We start from the raw sequence: 20,130 nt of genomic DNA, 5'->3' as shown, positions 1-20,130 counted from the left end.
TAAAGCTTCCTCTACACTGTCCCCAGCAAACACTCCCAGGACAGGTACAGCACGGGGTTAGATACAGAATAAAGCTTCCTCTACACTGTCCCCATCAAACACTGCCAGGACAGGTACAGCACGGGGTTAGATACAGAGTAAAGCTCCCTCTACACTCTCCCCCATCAAACACTCCCAGGACAGGTACAGCACGGGGTTAGATACAGAGTAAAGCTCCCTCTACACTGTCCCCCATCAAACACTCCCAGGACAGGTACAGCACGGGGTTAGATACAGAGTAAAGCTCCCTCTACACTGTCCCCATCAAACACTCCCAGGACAGGTACAGAACAGAGAGAATAATTGCTACAGAGTGAGGCTATAGTAACTCTGGCGTTGGGTTGCGATCTGTCTATCTCTGTGACAGTGTGAGGTCAGGCACTGGGAGCTCTGTCTCTGTCTCTGCGGGACACCTCCAATGTCCGCGTCCTGGCACTGCCCAGCTTTCTGGTGCCCCACGCCATTCCGGATGCCAGTCCTTCCCGAATGGAAACGTTATCTGGCTTCACCTGTGAAGTAACCCAAGTGACTGACCAATTACCATCTGTGCCATCTTCCCAGCTGTCCCGGGAGAGTGGACGCCAGGGCGACGCGGACAGTGCGTTCGAGGTGGAGGTGTACAGCGAGATCACAGACCCATCCAACAGACCGGGGCCCAGGGAACCCCCACCGGAAACCGGGATTCGAGAGATCTCCTCGCAAATCCGTGTCGGCACATCAGGATGCTCTGAGGTTTTGTACAACATCCCCTCATTTAACCCTCCCAACGTGTCCCTAAACACGGCCTGTTCACCGACAATCCCTGACCCATCAGAAAGCATTGCCATACACCTGCATTCCGATTCTGATCTGTAATTTTAACAACAAAAATCTGCAGGGAAGCAAATTGTTCCCCAAATCCTCTTTCTTAAATCCTTCCACACATCTCCCACTCGCTGTGTCTCGCCTCCCCTCCCCCATCTTCACTCCCACATACAGGTACAGCACGGGGTTAGGTACAGAGTAAAGCTCCCTCTACACTGTCCCCCATCAAACACTCCCAGGACAGGTACAGCACGGGTTTAGATACAGAGTAAAGCTCCCTCTGCACCATGACCCCTCTCACTGCCTGAAAGGGTTGTAGAGGCGGGAACCCTCAGAGCATTTACGAATCTCAGTCATCCATTGAATAATCTCCGAGTAAGGTAGTCGCCCATTGAAGTTGGGGATGAGGAGGAATAAGTTCTCTCGCGGTAGGAGGCGGGGGGCGGGTTAATCTGCGGAATTCTTTTTGCGGAGGGCTGTCGAGGCTGGATGGTTGAGGATATTCAAGGCTGAGATAGACAGATATTTAATCGGTCAGGGAATCGAGGGTTTCATCGATATTTCAAAGAATCCCTACAGTGCAGAACGACACCATTCAGCCCATCGAGTCTGCACCGACCCCAATCCTACCCGGTCCCTATTCCCATAACCCCATATATTTACCCCGCGAATCCCTCTAACCTGGAACACTATTGACAATTTAGCATGGCCAATCCACCTAACCTGCACATCTTTGGACACTAAGGGGCAATTTAGCATGGCCAATCCACCTAACCTGCACATCTTTGGACACTAAGGGGCAATTTAGCATGGCCAATCCACCTAACCTGCACATCTTTGGACACTAAGGGGCAATTTAGCATGGCCAATCCACCTAACCTGCACATCTTTGGATTCTAAGGGGCAATTTAGCATGGCCAATCCACCTAACCTACACATCTTGGGACACTAAGGGGCAATTTACCATGGTCAATCCACCTATCCTGCACATCTTTGGACACTAAGAGGGCAATTTACCATGGTCAATCCACCTATCCTGCACATCTTTGGACACTAAGAGGGCAATTTAGCATGGCCAATTCACCCAACCTACACATCTCTGGACACTAAGGGGCAATTTAGCATGGCCAATCCATCTAACCCGCACATCTTTGGACACTAAGGGGCAATTTAGCATGGTCAATCCACGTAACCGGCACATCTTTGGACACAAGGGGCAATTTAGCATGGCCAATCCACCTAACCTGCACATCTTTGGACACTAAGGGGCAATTTAGCATGGCCAATCCATCTAACCCGCACATCTTTGGACACTAAAGAGGGCAATTTAGCATGGCCAATCCACCTAACCTGCACATCTTTGGATACTAAGGGGCAATTTAGCATGGCCAATCCACCTAACCTGCACATCTTTGGATACTAAGGGGCAATTTAGCATGGCCAATCCACCTAACCTGCACATCTTTGGATACTAAGGGGCAATTTAGCATGGCCATTCCCCCCAAACTGCTCATCTTTGTACATTAAGGGGCAATTTAACATGGTGAATCCACCTAACCTGCACATCTTTGGACTGTGGGTGGAAACTCACGCAGACACGGGGAGAACGTGCAGACTCCACACAGACAGTGATCCAAGCCGAGAATTGAACCCGGGTCCTTGGCGCTGTGAGGCAGCAGTGCTAACCACCGTGCCGCCCTTATGTTCTTTTGCGGAGATAAGGTGGGAAAGTGGAGTTGTGGATTGTCAATTCGGCCATGATCGCATTGAATGGGGGAAGCAGCCACGCTGGGCCGAATGGCTTACTTCTACTCCTATACCTACTGGCCCTGTGGTCTAACCAGGGTTCTGTGGAAATGTGAATGGTGATGCATCCTTTACGTATTGGTGTTCCAGTCTCGTTATGAAGGCCAGAAAAACCAGTAGCCTTTTTTGTCCATGGGTTTTTCTGTCCTGTGTACAGGACGTTTTAAAGATCTCCGTACCGGGATCCCCTGAAATCTCTTTGGACCTCCCCCGTGGCCCTGTCCTCCACTTGATTCCTTTTCCTCTCAGACTGGGCGACCCCCACGCCTGCCTGTATCGGAATGCGTTGGTAACAATCTTGCCCCTTTGTTGAATCATCCGCAGTCCTTGTGTTCTGACATTCCCATCTTCCCACGTCTCTTACAAAAGCCGCCTCTCCCTGCGTCACTGGAACACAAGGCAGACTGTGTGTCCCTCTATCTCCCGATCCCTGCAAAAGGCCAATCGGAAAGCCATGCCCTTGTAGGGACACGTCAGACCTCAGGATGTATCGATTTCTTTGAGGACCATCCCTTCATGCTTGCATCAGATCAGATCAACCCCCTCCTCAAACACAATGTCCACAGCCAACTGTTCCTGAAAACTTTGGAACAAAAGGCTTTATTAACCCCTATCTTTCTGTGTTATATTGTTTGATTTGATTTGATTTATTATTGTCACATGTACTGGGATACAGTGAAAAGTATTGTTTCTTGCGCGCTGTACAGATAAAGCATACCGTTCATAGAGTACATAGGGGAGAAGGATTTGATTTATTATTGTCACATGTATTGGGATACAGTGAAAAGTATTGTTTCTTGCACGCTATACAGACAAAGCATACCGTTCATAGAGTACATAGGGGAGAAGGATTTGATTTATTATTGTCACATGTATTGGGATACAGTGAAAAGTATTGTTTCTTGCACGCTATACAGACAAAGCATACCGTTCATAGAGTACATAGGGGAGAAGGATTTGATTTATTGTCACATGTATTGGGATACAGTGAAAAGTATTGTTTCTTGCGCGCGATGCAGACAACGCATACCGTTCATAGAGTACATAGGGGAGAAGGATTTGATTTGATTTATTATTGTCACATGTATTGGGATACAGTGAAAAGTATTGTTTCTTGCGCGTGATGCAGACAAAGCATACCGTTCATAGAGTACATAGGGGAGAAGGATTTGATTTATTATTGCTACATGTATTGGGATACAGTGAAAAGTATTGTTTCTTGCGCGCTCTACAGACAAAGCATACCGTTCATAGAGTACATAGGGGAGAAGGATTTGATTTATTATTGCCACATGTATTGGGATACAGTGAAAAGTATTGTTTCTTGCGTGCTGCACAGACAAAGCATACCATTCATAAAGTACATAGGGGAGAAGGAAAGGAGAGAGTGCAGAATGTAGTTACAGTCATAGCTAGGGTGTAGAGAAAGATCAACTTGGTGCGAGGTAGGTCCATTCAAAAGTCTGATAGCAACAGGGAATTTGTGCGGGTTGGGTTGATTGGCTAAATTGTCGTTGCTGTCAGGGGTGCGAGCTCGGGTAAATGCATCGGGTAGAGGGATACCTGGGTGGGATAGTGGTCGGGGCAGACTCGATGGGCCGAATGGCCTCCTTCTGCACTGTAGGATTCTATGACTGATTAAGAAGTTGCTGTTGAGTCGGTTGGTCGGGGTGACCTCAGACTAGTCCCAGACGGGTGAAGTCTGCCCCCGTGTGGGGGAGAATGAAAGTGCTTCTGACTGAGGGAGAGAGGTTAGCGCCGGAGGATTTATTGTGTGGTTGGCGTGTGGGTGAAGCGTTCCTCGCCTCTGACCCTTTGCAGCCTGTATTTTAGGAGACTTGATTAAAATGTTGCTGTGCTGTCGGGAGCAGGAATGTGCGGCAGGTTCAGTGAAACGTTCCAGGAATCATTCCGAGCGGGGCTTTGCCTGAGAGGCAAAGAGAAACATTTCGAGGCTGGTTTGCGTGATGGGACTGGGCTTCGTTCACGAACCTTTGTGGTTGTAAAAGCTGCCGGTGACATCCCGGGAAAGCCGTGAGCTGTTTGGATGGTGAGTATCGCAGCCGCGTTCCCCCTTCCCGGGAGTTGGAGACTGAGTGGAAGCAGCTGAGAGTTTAACAAGGTCAACACTATTGAGACAAGTCTTCAGGCCGCGTTTATTGCGGGGATTCAGTTGCGATCAGCGCTCGGATGGGACGCAGCGTCTGGGGGGGAGACACCGGTTTAGCCCCGCGGACAAATTATTATCTCCGATTCACTGCTCTGTCACCCAAACCATCGACAGATACCACCCTGGGGTGGGGGGCAAATCAAACAGTCTGTCCGCCCTAAGTGACAGGGACAAGCAGCCCTGTCCAGCCCGGCTCGCTCAGTCGGTAGAGCGTGAGACTCTTAATCTCAGGGTTCAAGCCCCACGTTGGGCGAATGTTTCCCTTTTTGTTTAAACACTCGTGCGGCCGCCCAGATCTGAATCCCCCTGACGGTGAACCGCACTGACACCACATTCCCCACTCTCTCCAAAGCTGTCGCCAATTTCACACCACAAGATTCAGCAAAATTATTTCATCCGCTCTCTCTCCCCCTCACGAACATCTACGGGGGCGATTTGAGTCAGGGTAAGAATTCTATCACATTATGTTCCCACCCAGGATCGAACTGGGGACCTTTCGCGTGTGAGGCGAACGTGATAACCGCTACAGACAGCTGACACATCTTCTTTACAACCCCTTCTAGAATCATTCAAACCCTACAGTGCAGAAGGAGGCCATTCGGCCCATCGAGTCTGCACCGACCACAATCCCACCCAGGCCCAACCCACATATTTACCCACTAATCCACACATCTCAGGGACAATTTTAAAACCTGGCCAATCAACCTAACCCGCACATCTTTGGACTGTGGGAGGAAACCGGAGCACCCGCAGGAAACCCAGGCAGACACGAGGAGAATGTGCAAACTCCACACAGACAGTGACCCGAGCTGGGAATCAAACCCGGGACCCTGGAGCTGTGAAGCAGCAGTGCTAACCACTGTGCTACCGTGCCGCCTGTCGGTAAATGTTTCTCTTTGTCTCTCAGGCAAAGCCCCGCTCGGAATGATTCCTGGAACGTTTCACTGAACCAGCCGCACATTCCTGCTCCCGACAGCACAGCAACATTTTAATCAAGTCTCCGAAAATACAGGCTGCAAAGGTCAGAGGCGAGGAACGCTTCACCCACACGCCAACCACACAATAAATCCTCCGGCGCTAACCTCTCTCCCTCAGTCAGAATCGCTTTCATTCTCCCACACAAGGTGGCAGCTTCAGACACGATCAGTAAAACTATTGTTTCCTTCCCCGGGGCTGTGACAGGGGCAAATCCCAATCCTTCCAGCACCCGGGAACAGACAGGAACTGTGCTGGAATCTTATCCAAGCTTATCGAGAAGCTTCTCATCAAAATGGAAGCAATTTTATTCTGTTATTACTTGGAGGAATTTTAGCCTGGATTATTTACCATTGCTTCAATCACTTTTATATCCAGACAGCCTTCTTCTGGAGAATGAATGGAACTGTTCGTGAGGGAGAGTGCAGAGTTGAATACTTTATTTTGTGCTCTGAGCGTTGTTAGGGCCGGGTGAGAGCGGGGGAGGGGAGGGGAGGGGAGGGGGGTTAATGAAATCAGCACTGCTGCCCTCTTTTTAGGTCAAACCAAACCAAGTAAACAAACTCAGATTAAATCAGGACAAAGTAAAAGGGGCAGCTCCCCAAAAAGGAGGGGGAACAGCCCGAACAGAAATCAAAGTACAAAGGAAACTTAAAAACATCAAATTAAAATGTGATTATTGGGGTCAATAATGCACCCCAACCCCTGCGGTGCCCAGCGGGCGCGGAAAGCGTCAACCTCGCCCGTGGACACCGCACGCTCCCTCTCCAGGGACACCTGGCCGCGAACGTAGCCGCGGTAGAGGGGAAGACAGTCAGGATGGACGGCCCCCTCGATCGCCCGCAGCCTGGACCGGTAAATGGCGCGTTTCGCCAGGCCCAGGAGCAGGTTCACGAGGAGGTCGCCATCCCGACCCTCCCCTCTCCGCACCGGGTGTCCGTAGATCAGGAGCGTGGGACTGAAGTGCAGTCAAAACATCAACAAAAGGTTCTTCAGGAAAACATAAAGGGAGTGCAGCCTAAGACACACAACATAGACATGGTCCACGGACTCCACAAGGCCGCAGAAAGGGCAGTCTTCGGAGCCCGTGAACCAGTGAACCCTACGGTTGTGCGGAACTGCTGCATGCATCACCCTCCACCCCAGGTCCCCGACGTAATTGGGGGAGATCCCTCCGTAGAGGGACCTCCACTGGGGACCTCCGCCGCCCGGCGGCAACAAGGCCCGCCAAGGTGTATCCGGGCGACAGGCGAGGAGGCGGTAGTGGAAGGTGTGCAGCAGCAGCCCGCACAGGAAACGCCTCCGCGCGGTAGAAAAAGGCACGGAGGGCATTTCCGCGAGGCGGCTCAGGCTGTGGGGCACCTCACCCAGGGGAGGGGGGCTGAGGCTTTGGGCCAATGTGGAATTCCGCCCGAACAGGGGAACGCTCGGGCGGGATCCCACCGCACGCCTGCGCCGTCTCAAGTTTGCGTGCAGTTTCGGGGCCGAGCACGACCGTCCTAAGGTCTAGGATGGCTTTGGTCGCGCGCCGGACGGTCGTCCCCGCGCGCTCAGCCAGCACGCGGGGACTCATCCAGCCCGCCCCTCCGCCATCCAGCACGTCCCCGATTCTGGTCACCCCGGCGTCCACAGCCCTCTTCTCCGCCAGCCACCTGAAGTCATACGGCTGGAGGAGCGGATTCCTGAGCAGCGGCACTCGCACGAGAGCCGCTACTCCTGACGGGGGAGAGCTGCGTCGCGAGGCGACCGTGTTCCAGACGGTGAGGAGGTCCTGGTAAAAGACGGGCAACTCCTGCAGGGCGGTCGGAACACGCCCCAGTTCGATATGCAGGAGCTGCATGTCATAATTGAGGCTGTGCCACTGGCGGAAGAAATACGTCGCCATGGCACACCACTGTGGAGGGGGCTCAACGTAAAGGTACCTCTGCAGGGCCTGGAGACGGAAGGTCGCTATCTGAGAAAAAATTATTCCATCCGCTCTCTCTCCCCCCTCGCGACCATCTACGGGGGTGATTTGAGTGAGGATAAGAATTCTATCACATTATGTTCCCACCCAGGATCGAACTGGGGACCTTTCGCGTGTGAGGCGAACGTGATAACCGCTACACTATGGGAACTCAGACAGCTCTAACACATCTTCTTTACAACCCCTTCTGTCGGTAAATGTTTCTCTTTGTCTCTCAGGCAAAGCCCCGCTCGGAATGATTCCTGGAACGTTTCACTGAACCAGCCGCACATTCCTGCTCCCGACAGCACAGCAACATTTTAATCAAGTCTCCGAAAATACAGGCTGCAAAGGTCAGAGGCGAGGAACGCTTCACCCACACGCCAACCACACAATAAATCCTCCGGCGCTAACCTCTCTCCCTCAGTCAGAATCGCTTTCATTCTCCCACACAAGGTGGCAGCTTCAGACACGATCAGTAAAACTATTGTTTCCTTCCCCGGGGCTGTGACAGGGGCAAATCCCAATCCTTCCAGCACCCGGGAACAGACAGGAACTGTGCTGGAATCTTATCCAAACTTATAGAGAAGCTTCTCATCAAAATGGAAGCAATTTTATTCTGTTATTACTTGGAGGAATTTTAGCCTGGATTATTTACCATTGCTTCAATCACTTTTATATCCAGACAGCCTTCTTCTGGAAAATGAATGGAACTGTTCGTGAGGGAGAGTGCAGAGTTGAATACTTTATTTTGTGCTCTGAGCGTTGTTAGGGCCGGGTAAGAGCGGGGGAGGGGAGGGGAGGGGGGTTAATGAAATCAGCACTGCTGCCCTCTTTTTAGGTGAAACCAAACCAAGTAAACAAACTCAGATTAAATCAGGACAAAGTAAAAGGGGCAGCTCCCCAAAAAGGAGGGGGAACAGCCCGAACAGAAATCAAAGTACAAAGGAAACTTAAAAACATCAAATTAAAATGTGATTATTGGGGTCAATAATGCACCCCAACCCCTGCGGTGCCCAGCGGGCGCGGAAAGCGTCAACCTCGCCCGTGGACACTGCATGCTCCCTCTCCAGGGACACCTGGCCGCGAACGTAGCCGCGGTAGAGGGGAAGACAGTCAGGATGGACGGCCCCCTCGATCGCCCGCTGCCTGGACCGGTAAATGGCGCGTTTCGCCAGGCCCAGGAGCAGGTTCACGAGGAGGTCGCCATCCCGACCCTCCCCTCTCCGCACCGGGTGTCCGTAGATCAGGAGCGTGGGACTGAAGTGCAGACAAAACATCAACAAAAGGTTCTTCAGGAAAACATAAAGGGAGTGCAGCCTAAGACACACAACATAGACGTGGTCCACGGACTCCACAAGGCCGCAGAAAGGGCAGTCTTCGGAGCCCGTGAACCAGTGAACCCTACGGTTGTGCGGAACTGCTGCATGCATCACCCTCCACCCCAGGTCCCCGACGTAATTGGGGGAGATCCCTCCGTAGAGGGACCTCCACTGGGGACCTCCGCCGCCCGGCGGCAACAAGGCCCGCCAAGGTGTATCCGGGCGACAGGCGAGGAGGCGGTAGTGGAGGGTGTGCAGCAGCAGCCCGCACAGGAAACGCCTCCGTGCGGTAAAAAAAGGCACGGAGGGCATTTCCGCGAGGCGGCTCAGGCTGTGGGGTACCTCACCCAGGGGAGGGGGGCTGAGGCTTTGGGCCAATGCGGAATTCCGCCCGAACAGGGGAACGCTCGGGCGGGATCCCACCGCACGCCTGCGCCGTCTCAAGTTTGCGTGCAGTTTCGGGGCCGAGCACGACCGTCCTAAGGTCTAGGATGGCTTTGGTCGCGCGCCGGACGGTCGTCCCCGCGCGCTCAGCCAGCACGCGGGGACTCATCCAGCCCGCCCCTCCGCCATCCAGCACGTCCCCGATTCTGGTCGCCCCGGCGTCCACAGCCCTCCTCTCCGCCAGCCACCTGAAGTCATACGGCTGGAGGAGCGGATTCCTGAGCAGCGGCACTCGCACGAGAGCCGCTACTCCTGACGGGGGAGAGCTGCGTCGCGAGGCGACCGTGTTCCAGACGGTGAGGAGGTCCTGGTAAAAGACGGGCAACTCCTGCAGGGCGGTCGGAACACGCCCCAGTTCGATATGCAGGAGCTGCATGTCATAATTGAGGCTGTGCCACTGGCGGAAGAAATACGTCGCCATGGCACACCATCGTGGAGGGGGCTCAACGTAAAGGTACCTCTGCAGGGCCTGGAGGCGGAAGGTCGCTATCTGAGAAAAAATTATTTCATCCGCTCTCTCTCCCCCCTCGCGACCATCTACGGGGGTGATTTGAGTGAGGATAAGAATTCTATCACATAATGTTCCCACCCAGGATCGAACTGGGGACCTTTCGCGTGTGAGGCGAACGTGATAACCACTACACTATGGGAACTCAGACAGCTCTGATACAGCTTCTTTACAACCCCTTCTGTCGGTAAATGTTTCTTTGTCTCTCAGGCAAAGCCCCGCTCGGAATGATTCCTGGAACGTTTCACTGAACCTGCCGCACATTCCTGCTCCCGACAGCACAGGAACATTTTAATCAAGTCTCCTAAAATACAGGTCAGAGGCGAGGAACGCTTCACCACACGCCAACCACACAATAAATCCTCCGGCTCTAACCTCTCTCCCTCAGTCAGAATCACTTTCATTCTCCCCCACACAAGGTGGCAGCTTCAGACACGATCAGTAAAACTATTGTTTCCTTCCCCGGGGCTGTGACAGGGGCAAATCCCAATCCTTCCAGCACCCGGGAACAGACAGGAACTGTGCTGGAATCTTATCCAAACTTATAGAGAAGCTTCTCGTCAGAATGGAAGCAATTTTATTCTGTTATTACTTGGAGAATTTTAGCCTGGATTATTTACCATTGCTTCAATCACTTTTATATCCAGACAGCCTTCTTCTGGAGAATGAATGGAACTGTTCGTGAGGGAGAGTGCAGAGCTGAATAATTTATTTTGTGCTCTGAGCGTTGTTAGGGCCGGGTGAGAGCGGGGGAGGGGAGGGGAGGGGAGGGGGGTTAATGAAATCAGCACTGCTGCCTCACAGCGCCAGGAGCCCGGGTTCAATTCTGACGTCGGTTTACTGTCTGTGCCGCATCTGCACGTTCGCCCCGCGTCCTCCTGGGTTTCTTCCGGGCGCTCCAATTTCCTCTGTTACTCCAAAGATGTGCGGATTAGGTGGATTGGCCATGCTAAGTTGTCCCTTAGTGTCCAAAGATGTGCAAGTTAGGTGGATTGGCCATGCTAAGTTGCCCCTTAGTGTCCAAAGATGTGTGGGTTAGGTGGATTGGCCATGCTAAATTGTCCATTACTGTCCAAAGATGTGCAAGTTAGGTGGATTGGCCATGCTAAATTGTCCCTTAGTGTCCAAAGATGTGCAAATTAGGTGGATTGGCCATGCTAAGTTGCCCCTTAGTGTCCAAAGATGTGTGGGTCAGGTGGATTGACCATGCTAAATTGCCCATTACTGTCCAAAGATGTGTGGGTTAGGTGGATTGGCCATGCTAAATTGTCCATTACTGTCCAAAGATGTGCAAGTTAGGTGGATTGGCCATGCTAAATTGTCCCTTAGTGTCCAAAGATGTGCAAATTAGGTGGATTGGCCACGCTAAGTTGCCCCTTAGTGTCCAAAGATGTGTGGGTTAGGTGGATTGACCATGCTAAATTGTCCCTTAGTGTCCAAAGATGTGCAAGTTAGGTGGATTGGCCATGCTAAGTTGCCCCTTAGTGTCCAAAGATGTGTGGGTTAGGTGGATTGGCCATGCTAAATTGTCCATTACTGTCCAAAGATGTGCAAGTTAGGTGGATTGGCCATGCTAAATTGTCCCTTAGTGTCCAAAGATGTGCAAATTAGGTGGATTGGCCATGCTAAGTTGCCCCTTAGTGTCCAAAGATGTGTGGGTCAGGTGGATTGACCATGCTAAATTGCCCATTACTGTCCAAAGATGTGTGGGTTAGGTGGATTGGCCATGCTAAATTGTCCATTACTGTCCAAAGATGTGCAAGTTAGGTGGATTGGCCATGCTAAATTGTCCCTTAGTGTCCAAAGATGTGCAAATTAGGTGGATTGGCCATGCTAAGTTGCCCCTTAGTGTCCAAAGATGTGTGGGTTAGGTGGATTGACCATGCTAAATTGTCCATTACTGTCCAAAGATGTGCAAGTTAGGTGGATTGGCCATGCTAAATTGTCCCTTAGTGTCCAAAGATGTGCAAATTAGGTGGATTGGCCATGCTAAGTTGCCCCTTAGTGTCCAAAGATGTGTGGGTCAGGTGGATTGACCATGCTAAATTGCCCATTACTGTCCAAAGATGTGCAGGTTAGGTGGATTGGCCATGCTAAATTGCCACTTAGTGTCCAAAGATGTGCAGGTTAGGTGGATTGGCTATGCTAAATTGTCCCTTGGAGTCCAAAGATGTGCCAGTTAGGTGGATTGGCCACGCTAAATTGCCCCTTAGTGTCCAAAGATGTGCAGGTTAGGTGGATTGGCTCTGCTAAATTGTCCCTTGGAGTCCAAAGATGTGCCAGTTAGGTGGATTGGCCATGCTAAATTGCCCCTTTGTGTCAAGGAGATTAGCAGGGTAAATACGTGGGGTTACGGGGATGCAGACTGGGTGGGATTGTTGCTGGTTCAGTCTTGATGGGCCGAATGGCTTTGTTCTGCACGGTTGGGGATTCTACTCTATTCAATTTACTGCTCCAAGCTCTCAGAGGGTTTCCCCGTGACTTTATCGAGGAACCACTCCGCCAATTCATCAGACCCTCTCTGTAAAGAACCATGGAGTTGTTAAGGAACAGAAGTAGGCCTCAGGCCTGAGTTTGCCTTCTGTCTTTGATGTGCGAGTGTCGTAATTGAGAAGGACTGCGAGATCGAAGATGTGGCAATAATGAGGTCAGCCATGAGGGGGGTCAGTTTAGCTTCTGCTGGAGGTGTTGGTGTCTATTAACCACACTAACAACCTATTGAATATAATCTGTGGAGATTGTAACATGGCTCCTGCAGTGGAAGTGCCTCAGGGACCCGCACTCTGCAAGCTAAAGGAACTGGCTCAAACCTTGTGCCTTTCTGAATGACCCGGGGAACTTGGGGAACCTACAGTCCCCCGTTGTTTCCTCCATGGCAACAGCGCAGCCAATCGGAGTCAAAAGTCTGAAAACACGGAGCAATTTGATCAAGAGCCAGCATAGTCAAGGACCACACACACCCCGGACATTCTCTCTTCCAACTTCTTCCATCGAGAAATAGATACAAACGTCAGAGGTCACGTAGCAACCAACTCAAGAACAGGTTCTTCCCTGCTGCTGTCAGACTTTTGAATGGACCTACCTTATATTAAGTTGATCTTTCGCGACACCCTAGCTATGACTGTAACACTATATTCTTCATTCTCTCCTTTCCTTCTCTCCTATGTACTCTATAAACGGTATGCTTTGTTTGTATAGCGCAAAAGTAACAATACTTTTCACTGTATCTCAATACAGGTGACAATAATAAATCAAATCAAATCGTTATCCTCTATGTACTCTATGAAGTGTATGCTTTGTTCAGCGCGCAAGAAACAATACTTTTCACTTCCTAAGTGTGAGAGCAAGACGCTGTGATGCAGTCAGGATGGCCGAGCGGTCTAAGGCGCTGCGTTCAGGTCGCAGTCTCCTCTGGAGGCGTGGGTTCGAATCCCACTCCTGACATTGACTGAATTTTTCGCCAATAACTCGGCACGTCGCTGACTCTGGCGATAAAAGTGACCCTGACCTGATTGGAACCCGCGACCCTCTGATCTGGGGATCAGACGCAGCGGAATTTGCTCCATCCCTCCGAGCACTGATATTTGTGTATTTGAACGCCTGGCTTCTGGTTCTACATTGGGAAGATGCGGTCGACAGTCTCGATGGAAGAGCCAATTGTCCAGTTCTGACAGAGTCACAGAATGAAAGGAATTGTCCGTGAGGGAGAGAGCGGATGGAGTAATTTTATTCAATCGTTCCCCCATCGGAATCTAGCCCGGAAAATCCACGCTTGTTCCGATGGGTTTGATTCCCCGGATAACCTTCTTCTGCGGAATGGAAGGAATGGTGAGCGAGGGAGAGAGTTGGATGGTTTATTTCCCGCACGGGTTGAGGTGCTCGCTGTGTGTGTGCGAGTTTGCGGGGAGTGAGTGTCTCAGAGTGCGGTGTGAAATTGGCGACAGCTTTGGAGAGAGTGGGGAATGTGGTGTCAGTGCGGTTCACCGTCAGGGGGATTCAGATCTGGGCGGCCGCACGAGTGTTTAAACAAAAAGGGAAACATTCGCCCAACGTGGGACTTGAACCCACGACCCTGAGATTAAGAGTCTCACGCTCTACCAACTGAGCTCGCCGGGCTGGACAGGGCTGCTTGTTCCTGTCACTTCGGGCGCCCAGACTGTTTGATTTGCCCCCCACCCCAGGGTGGTATCTGTCGATGGTTTGGGGTCATGATGTGGAGATGCCGGCGTTGGACTGGGGTAAACACAGTAAGAAGTTTAACAACACCAGGTTAAAGTCCAACAGGTTTATTTGGTATCAAAAGCCACACAAGCTTTCGGAGCCTTAAGCTCCTTCTTCAGGTGAGTGGGAATTCTGTTCACAAACAGAGCTTATAAAGACACAGACTCAATTTACATGAATAATGGTTGGAATGCAAATACTTACAACTAATCAAGTCTTTAAGATACAAACAATGTGAGTGGAGAGAGCATTAAGCGGTCACGGGCATTCGGCCTCTGATCTTCGGGTAAGCGTTCTCCAAGGCGGCCTTCGCGACACACGACAGCGCAGAGTCGCTGAGCAGAGACTGATACAGTAAGAAGTTTAACAACACCAGGTTAAAGTCCAACAGGTTTATTTGGTACCAAAAGCCACACAAGCTTTCGGAGCCTTAAGGGGCTTAAGGGGACTTTTGTTGGACTTTAACCTGGTGTTGTTAAACTCCTTACTGTGTTTACCCCAGTCCAACGCCGGCATCTCCACATCCAAAACTGATAGCCAAGTTTCGCACACATGAGGACAGCCTCAACCGGGATATTGGGTTCATGTCACACTGTCTGTAATCCCTACAGCTTGCCTGGACCTGCAGAATCTCACTGGCTGTCCTGTCTGCAGACAATACACATCTCTTTAACCTGTCTTAATGCTCTGTCCACTCACATTGTTTGTATCTTAAAAGACTTGATTAGCTGTAAGTATTCGCATTCCAACCATTATTGTGTAAATTGAGATTGTGTCTTTATATGCCCTGAACAGAATTCCCACTCACCTGAAGAAGGAGCTTAAGGCTCCGAAAGCATGTGGCTTTTGCTACCAAATAAACCTGTTGGACTTTAACCTAGAAACATAGAAACATAGAAACCCTACAGTGCAGAAGGAGGCCATTCGGCCCATCGAGTCTGCACCGACCACAATCCCACCCAGGCCCTACCCCCACATATTTTACCCGCTAATCCCTCTAACCTACACATCCCAGGACTCTAAGGGGCAATTTTTAACCTGGCCAATCAACCTAACCCGCACATCTTTGGACTGTGGGAGGAAACCGGAGCACCCGGAGGAAACCCACGCAGACACGAGGAGAATGTGCAAACTCCACACAGACAGTGACCCGAGCCGGGAATCGAACTCAGGTGTTACCTGGTGTTGTTAAACTTCTTACGATGGTTTGGGTGACAGAGCAGTGATTCGGAGATAATAATTTGTCCGCGGGGCTAAACCGGTGTCTCCCCCCAGACGCTGCGTCCCATCCGAGCGCTGATCGCAACTGAATCCCCGCAATAAACGCGGCCTGAAGACTTGGCTCAATAGTGTTGACCTTGTTAAACCCTCAGCTGCTTCCACTCAGTCTCCAACTCCCGAGAAGCGGGAACGCGGCTGCGATACTCACCATCCAAACAGCTCACGGCTTGGCCGGGATGGCCCCAGCAGCTTTTCCCTCACTTATTTTTGAACCCGAGCTCTCCCCCGCGGTCCCAGAGCGAACGGAACGCCGGCTTTTATTCCGAGGGGAGGCCGGAGTGTAAAAGTAAAGGAACTGAACCCACTATCAGATCAGCCATGATCTTGTTGAATGGCGGAGCAGGCTTGAGGGGCTGGATGGCCTACTCCTGATCCCATTTCTTTTGTTCTTCGGGAAAGAGTTGTTGCCGCAACTGTACAAGGAAAGTGATAGGCCTGGAGCCTGGGGGCTCCTGCTCCCAGTCCTCTCCAGCTGCCTCCTGGGGTAAGGGATAGGCCCCCAAAAGCCTGGGCCTCAATTTCTCTTCTCCCCGCTCCTCGAGTCTCTTCCTCCGGTTGAGCTAAGCTGGCTCCACAATCCAGCCTTGTTCTCATGCGGATGTTATTCTTGTGGTTTGTGCGCCGTGCCCTCTCGCTCCTGATCTCATTCCACACGGGAAACCGGATTGAAGAGCCGGTTGTCATGGCAGCAAAACAGCAGGATGACATTTACGGGGGTGATTTGAGTGAGGATAAGAATCTTGTCACATAATGTTCCCACCCAGGATCGAACCGGGGACCTTTCGCGTGTGAGGCGAACGTGATAACCACTACACTATGGGAACTCAGACAGCTCTGACACATCTTTACAACTCCTTCTGTCTGTAAATGTTTCTCTTTGTCTCTCAGGCAAAGCCCCGCTCGGAATGAATCCTGGAAGGTTTCACTGAACCTGCCCCACATTCCTGCTCCCGACAGCACAGCGACATTTTAATTAAGTCTCCTAAAATACAGGCTGCAAAGGTCGGAGGCGAGGAACGCTTCACCCACACGCCAACCACACAATAAATCCTCCGGCTCTCACTGCTCTCCCTCAGTCAGAATCGCTTTCATTCTCCCACACACGGGGGGGGGGGGGGGTAGGGCAGGGAGTGTCAAGGGTTAGCGTTTAGGGGCTGGGGAGAAGAGGGTCAGGCGTTAGAGGTGAGAAGTTGGTGTTGTACCCGTTAATTCTCAGATAATTTCAACCAGTTTACTTACTCCAAGGTTTTACCCCGATGCCCTTATTTGCAAGATGGACAAAGGACAAACACAAGTAAAGGTTCAACAAGTTTATTAATAATAACACTATTAACCCTTAACTTACCCACATAAAACAAGAGGATACCCCAGCAGATTCAAGTATACTACCCGTAAAGATGGCTTGGTTGAACTGCAGGTCCGATTCTCTGAGTCCCTCTGGCCCGTCGTCACGAAGGTGAGTCTCGATGGCCGCTACTTCCTTCCTTCCTTCTCTGGTCAGTCTTCCGAATGGTCACTGCCGTCTCCCCTGTCGAGTCTTCGCTCCTGTGTGTCTCACAGTGTGGCCCTTTATCCCCCAGCCTGCTTGCCTTTCCAGAAACTTCTCTGGCTTCTGGCCAATGAGGTCCCAGGAGGGGGTTCCAATACCCAGTGGGTTACTTGATGTCTGCCTGACAGGACACCAGGGTCCGCCCCCCAGGTGTCCATCTCCATGTAGTTGAACTTGTTATCAGATAAGGTATCTCCAGGAACTCTTGGTGACAGAAAGTCTGGCCCGATCTGCGCTTCTAACAATAGGCCGAAGCATTTCAATGAGGTGCCATGATCTCCTGCTAAGTATCAGTAACGACCTTTGATGGGTGGTTGATGGATCAGGCCCAGACACGTTTGTGTATTGTACAATTGGCCTGCCTGAGGTTTGACTGTGTTTGATTTCAATATGCCCAATTCTTTAATTTAGGATATCCAATTTTATCAGCCTTAAAACTAGGCCCTGTTTATATCACCACATTCCCTCCTCTTGATCCAATGAGCGTCAGCGAACCGGATCACACAATTCTCACCAAACCATCTCAACAAGCAAGTACCCCGAATCTGGGGTTGACAGTATCATCCCTAACCCATAATATTACCAACAAATTTAAATGAAGTAAAATAATTTAAAAAAAACAATAAGAAACAATACATCAATCGGGTATATACAAAACAAAGCAATAAACAGTACAAAATGACAAGTTGACGATACATATTCAATACAGATGGGACAGTATCAAGGCTCTTGATTGTAGAGCCTCTCCCGATGTCGGATGGCCCTTGCCGAGTCCAACCCTGGGCACAGGACTGATCTATTCCAGAGGAACCCCAACAGCGTTCTCATTACGGACGTCTTTGGCAGTGTCCGCAAGGTGGGAATAACAACCGACATCATCCAACTGACTCCGAATGACACTGGAACCGAACCAAACTACTTTGCAGAAATTCCTTCTTCCATCGGGCGTGGGGTGAACCACATATAACCGGGGTATCGTAGGCTGATCTTTTCTGGTCTTTGGTTGATGTGGTGTCTGTGGTTCGGTCTGAGATGAGGAGTCCCAGATAACAGGGAAGTATGTAGTTCATTCTGGGGAAGATCAGGGTAGCACCTGTTCATTCTTATTAATATCTGATTCTCTTTTCCTTTTCTTTACTAGAATGTCGTATGACTCTTTTTTTTCTAACAAAAACCAAATAAATAAGTAAAGGAATAATAAAGGCCCAATCGTGTCTGACGAAGGGTAGTGGAGTAAGGAGTTTGCAGAGCGTGAAAATAAAATGTTGGGCATGTGGCATGTGTCCTTGTTATTGGAGGACTATGGCACAGTATAACAATAGATTCTTCATCTCACAACCAAACTGTGGTGTGTCGGAAAATTATGACGCAGTGTAATGTGGGCAGATAAGAAACCCTTTTCAATTGGGTGATGCGTAGAGTGGACGGATAAAGCTATTTACAATTTGGACTGTGATGTCCTGATTCTTTCTTAGTGGAGGGAACCTATATGGGTGGGCTTTGGCTGCCAGGTACCCACTGCATTACCACCTCTGGTAGTGAGCGCCGGCTCAAACGGTTCTGGGAGTCCCGGTACCAGGTGCGCCACAGGGGGTAAGGTTTACGGGTTCCCCGTCCTTTCCGTCGGGGTCCCCTGGGCTGGGGTTTTATTCCTGAAGCCCTGTAAATTGGGGCAGGGACCGAGGTTGCGCGTGCTGTTCCTGGGGATACTGGGTGGGGGTTGATAACCTGGGGTACAGATTGTGGACCGTGGTTTTGGTCCGGTGCTGTGGGGTGAGGGTTGGGGCTTCCTTGTGACTCAAAGACTCCTTCCAGGCTGACATGGTATTGGTGAAAATTTTGCTGGGAGCCGAATGCCTTCATTTGGTTCACATGATACCACCCGGCTTTCCTGTGGTCTACCATGACCTTGTATACCGAGGGGCCTTATCTACCACTGGATAGGGTCCGGCATATTTGGGGGACAAGAACGTTCCTGGCTGGAAGACTCTGAGCATTATCTGTTGCCCAACCTCATATTCGATGGGTTTTACCTTACCATCAAAATCGGCCTTACTTTGCTGCTTCCGTTTGCCTATCTTAACAGCTGCAGCTTGTTGTGCGGCCTGTGTGTTTCCCAGGATGGCTCTCACGGCATTTTCGTGGGTGAGGGCCGTGACTTCGGGCCCGGACAGATCCAGCCCGAGTAAAGGTTCAATTCCTTGCATTGGTCGCCCAGTCATGAGGACATGGGGGGTGAATCCGGTGGAACTAGATACGGAATTGCGCACTGTCATTAATATGAAGGGGAGGACTTTGTTCCAGGAGTGATTGTTCTGCTAAACGGTCTTACGGATCATATCCTTAAGGGTACGGTTCATCCTCTCTACTACACCGCTAGATTGGGGGTGGTAAGCAATGTGGAATTGTTGCTTTATCCCGAACAATTCCATTACGCGTTGCATTACCTGGGCAGTGAAGTGAGTGCCTGGTCTGAGTCGATGCTGCGGGGAAGGCCCCACCTAGTGAATATATACTGCACTAGGATGTCAGCCGTGACCTTGGCTGTGTTAGTGTGGGTTGGAAAAGCTTCCACCCATTTACTAAAAGTGTCTACGATGACCAGGATGTATTTGTAACCTCCCACTCCGGGCGGTAGGGGACCAATATAGTCAGTCTGGAGATTTGTCCAGGGACCTTCCACAGGGCGAGTATGTCTCAGTTCCCCTTTGTGGGCATATTTATCAGGATTGTTCTGTGCACAGATGATACAATTATCGACGTAATGCCGCACATCCTGTTCTAGGTTTGGCCACCAACACAATCCTTTGATTCGCTCACTTGTGGTTCCTGCCCCTTGATGGCCCTGGACATGGTGGGTTTGGAAAATGATTTGGTTACGGTCCCTGGTTGGGACCACATATAGGCCGTCCTTAAGGACAAGTCCATCCTGTACCAATATTGCGTCTCGCCATTTTCCAAAGGAGGCGGGGTTTGCCCCTTCCTGAATTTGTTTTAGGTCCTGGTCACTGCTCTGGGCTTGTTTTAGGTCTTCGACCTTGGTCTGGCTGACAGTCGCAGCTTCAA

At 50.8% G+C, this 20,130-nt stretch overlaps 5 non-coding genes across 5 annotated transcripts; 1 reads left to right on the top strand and 4 right to left on the bottom strand.

Moving 5' to 3' along the window:
* Nucleotides 1-7,838: 7,838 nt before the first annotated feature.
* On the bottom strand, nucleotides 7,839-7,911 carry trnav-cac (transfer RNA valine (anticodon CAC)). The gene has a single exon. It is a non-coding gene; the product is annotated as a tRNA-Val (tRNA).
* A 2,174-nt stretch (nucleotides 7,912-10,085) lies between these two features.
* trnav-cac (transfer RNA valine (anticodon CAC)) lies at nucleotides 10,086-10,158 on the bottom strand. The gene has a single exon. It is a non-coding gene; the product is annotated as a tRNA-Val (tRNA).
* A 3,216-nt stretch (nucleotides 10,159-13,374) lies between these two features.
* trnal-cag (transfer RNA leucine (anticodon CAG)) lies at nucleotides 13,375-13,457 on the top strand. Its single transcript has one exon. It is a non-coding gene; the product is annotated as a tRNA-Leu (tRNA).
* A 599-nt stretch (nucleotides 13,458-14,056) lies between these two features.
* On the bottom strand, nucleotides 14,057-14,129 carry trnak-cuu (transfer RNA lysine (anticodon CUU)). The gene has a single exon. It is a non-coding gene; the product is annotated as a tRNA-Lys (tRNA).
* Nucleotides 14,130-16,266: 2,137 nt separating this feature from the next.
* On the bottom strand, nucleotides 16,267-16,339 carry trnav-cac (transfer RNA valine (anticodon CAC)). Its single transcript has one exon. It is a non-coding gene; the product is annotated as a tRNA-Val (tRNA).
* Between the last annotated feature and the right edge of the window lie 3,791 nt (nucleotides 16,340-20,130).

Source organism: Mustelus asterias, unplaced genomic scaffold (assembly GCF_964213995.1).
Source record: "Mustelus asterias unplaced genomic scaffold, sMusAst1.hap1.1 HAP1_SCAFFOLD_925, whole genome shotgun sequence".
In the NCBI taxonomy this organism is placed as follows: Eukaryota; Metazoa; Chordata; class Chondrichthyes; order Carcharhiniformes; family Triakidae; genus Mustelus; species Mustelus asterias.
Note: the sequence above shows the minus strand (reverse complement) of the source record. Positions and strands in the feature narration are given on the sequence as shown.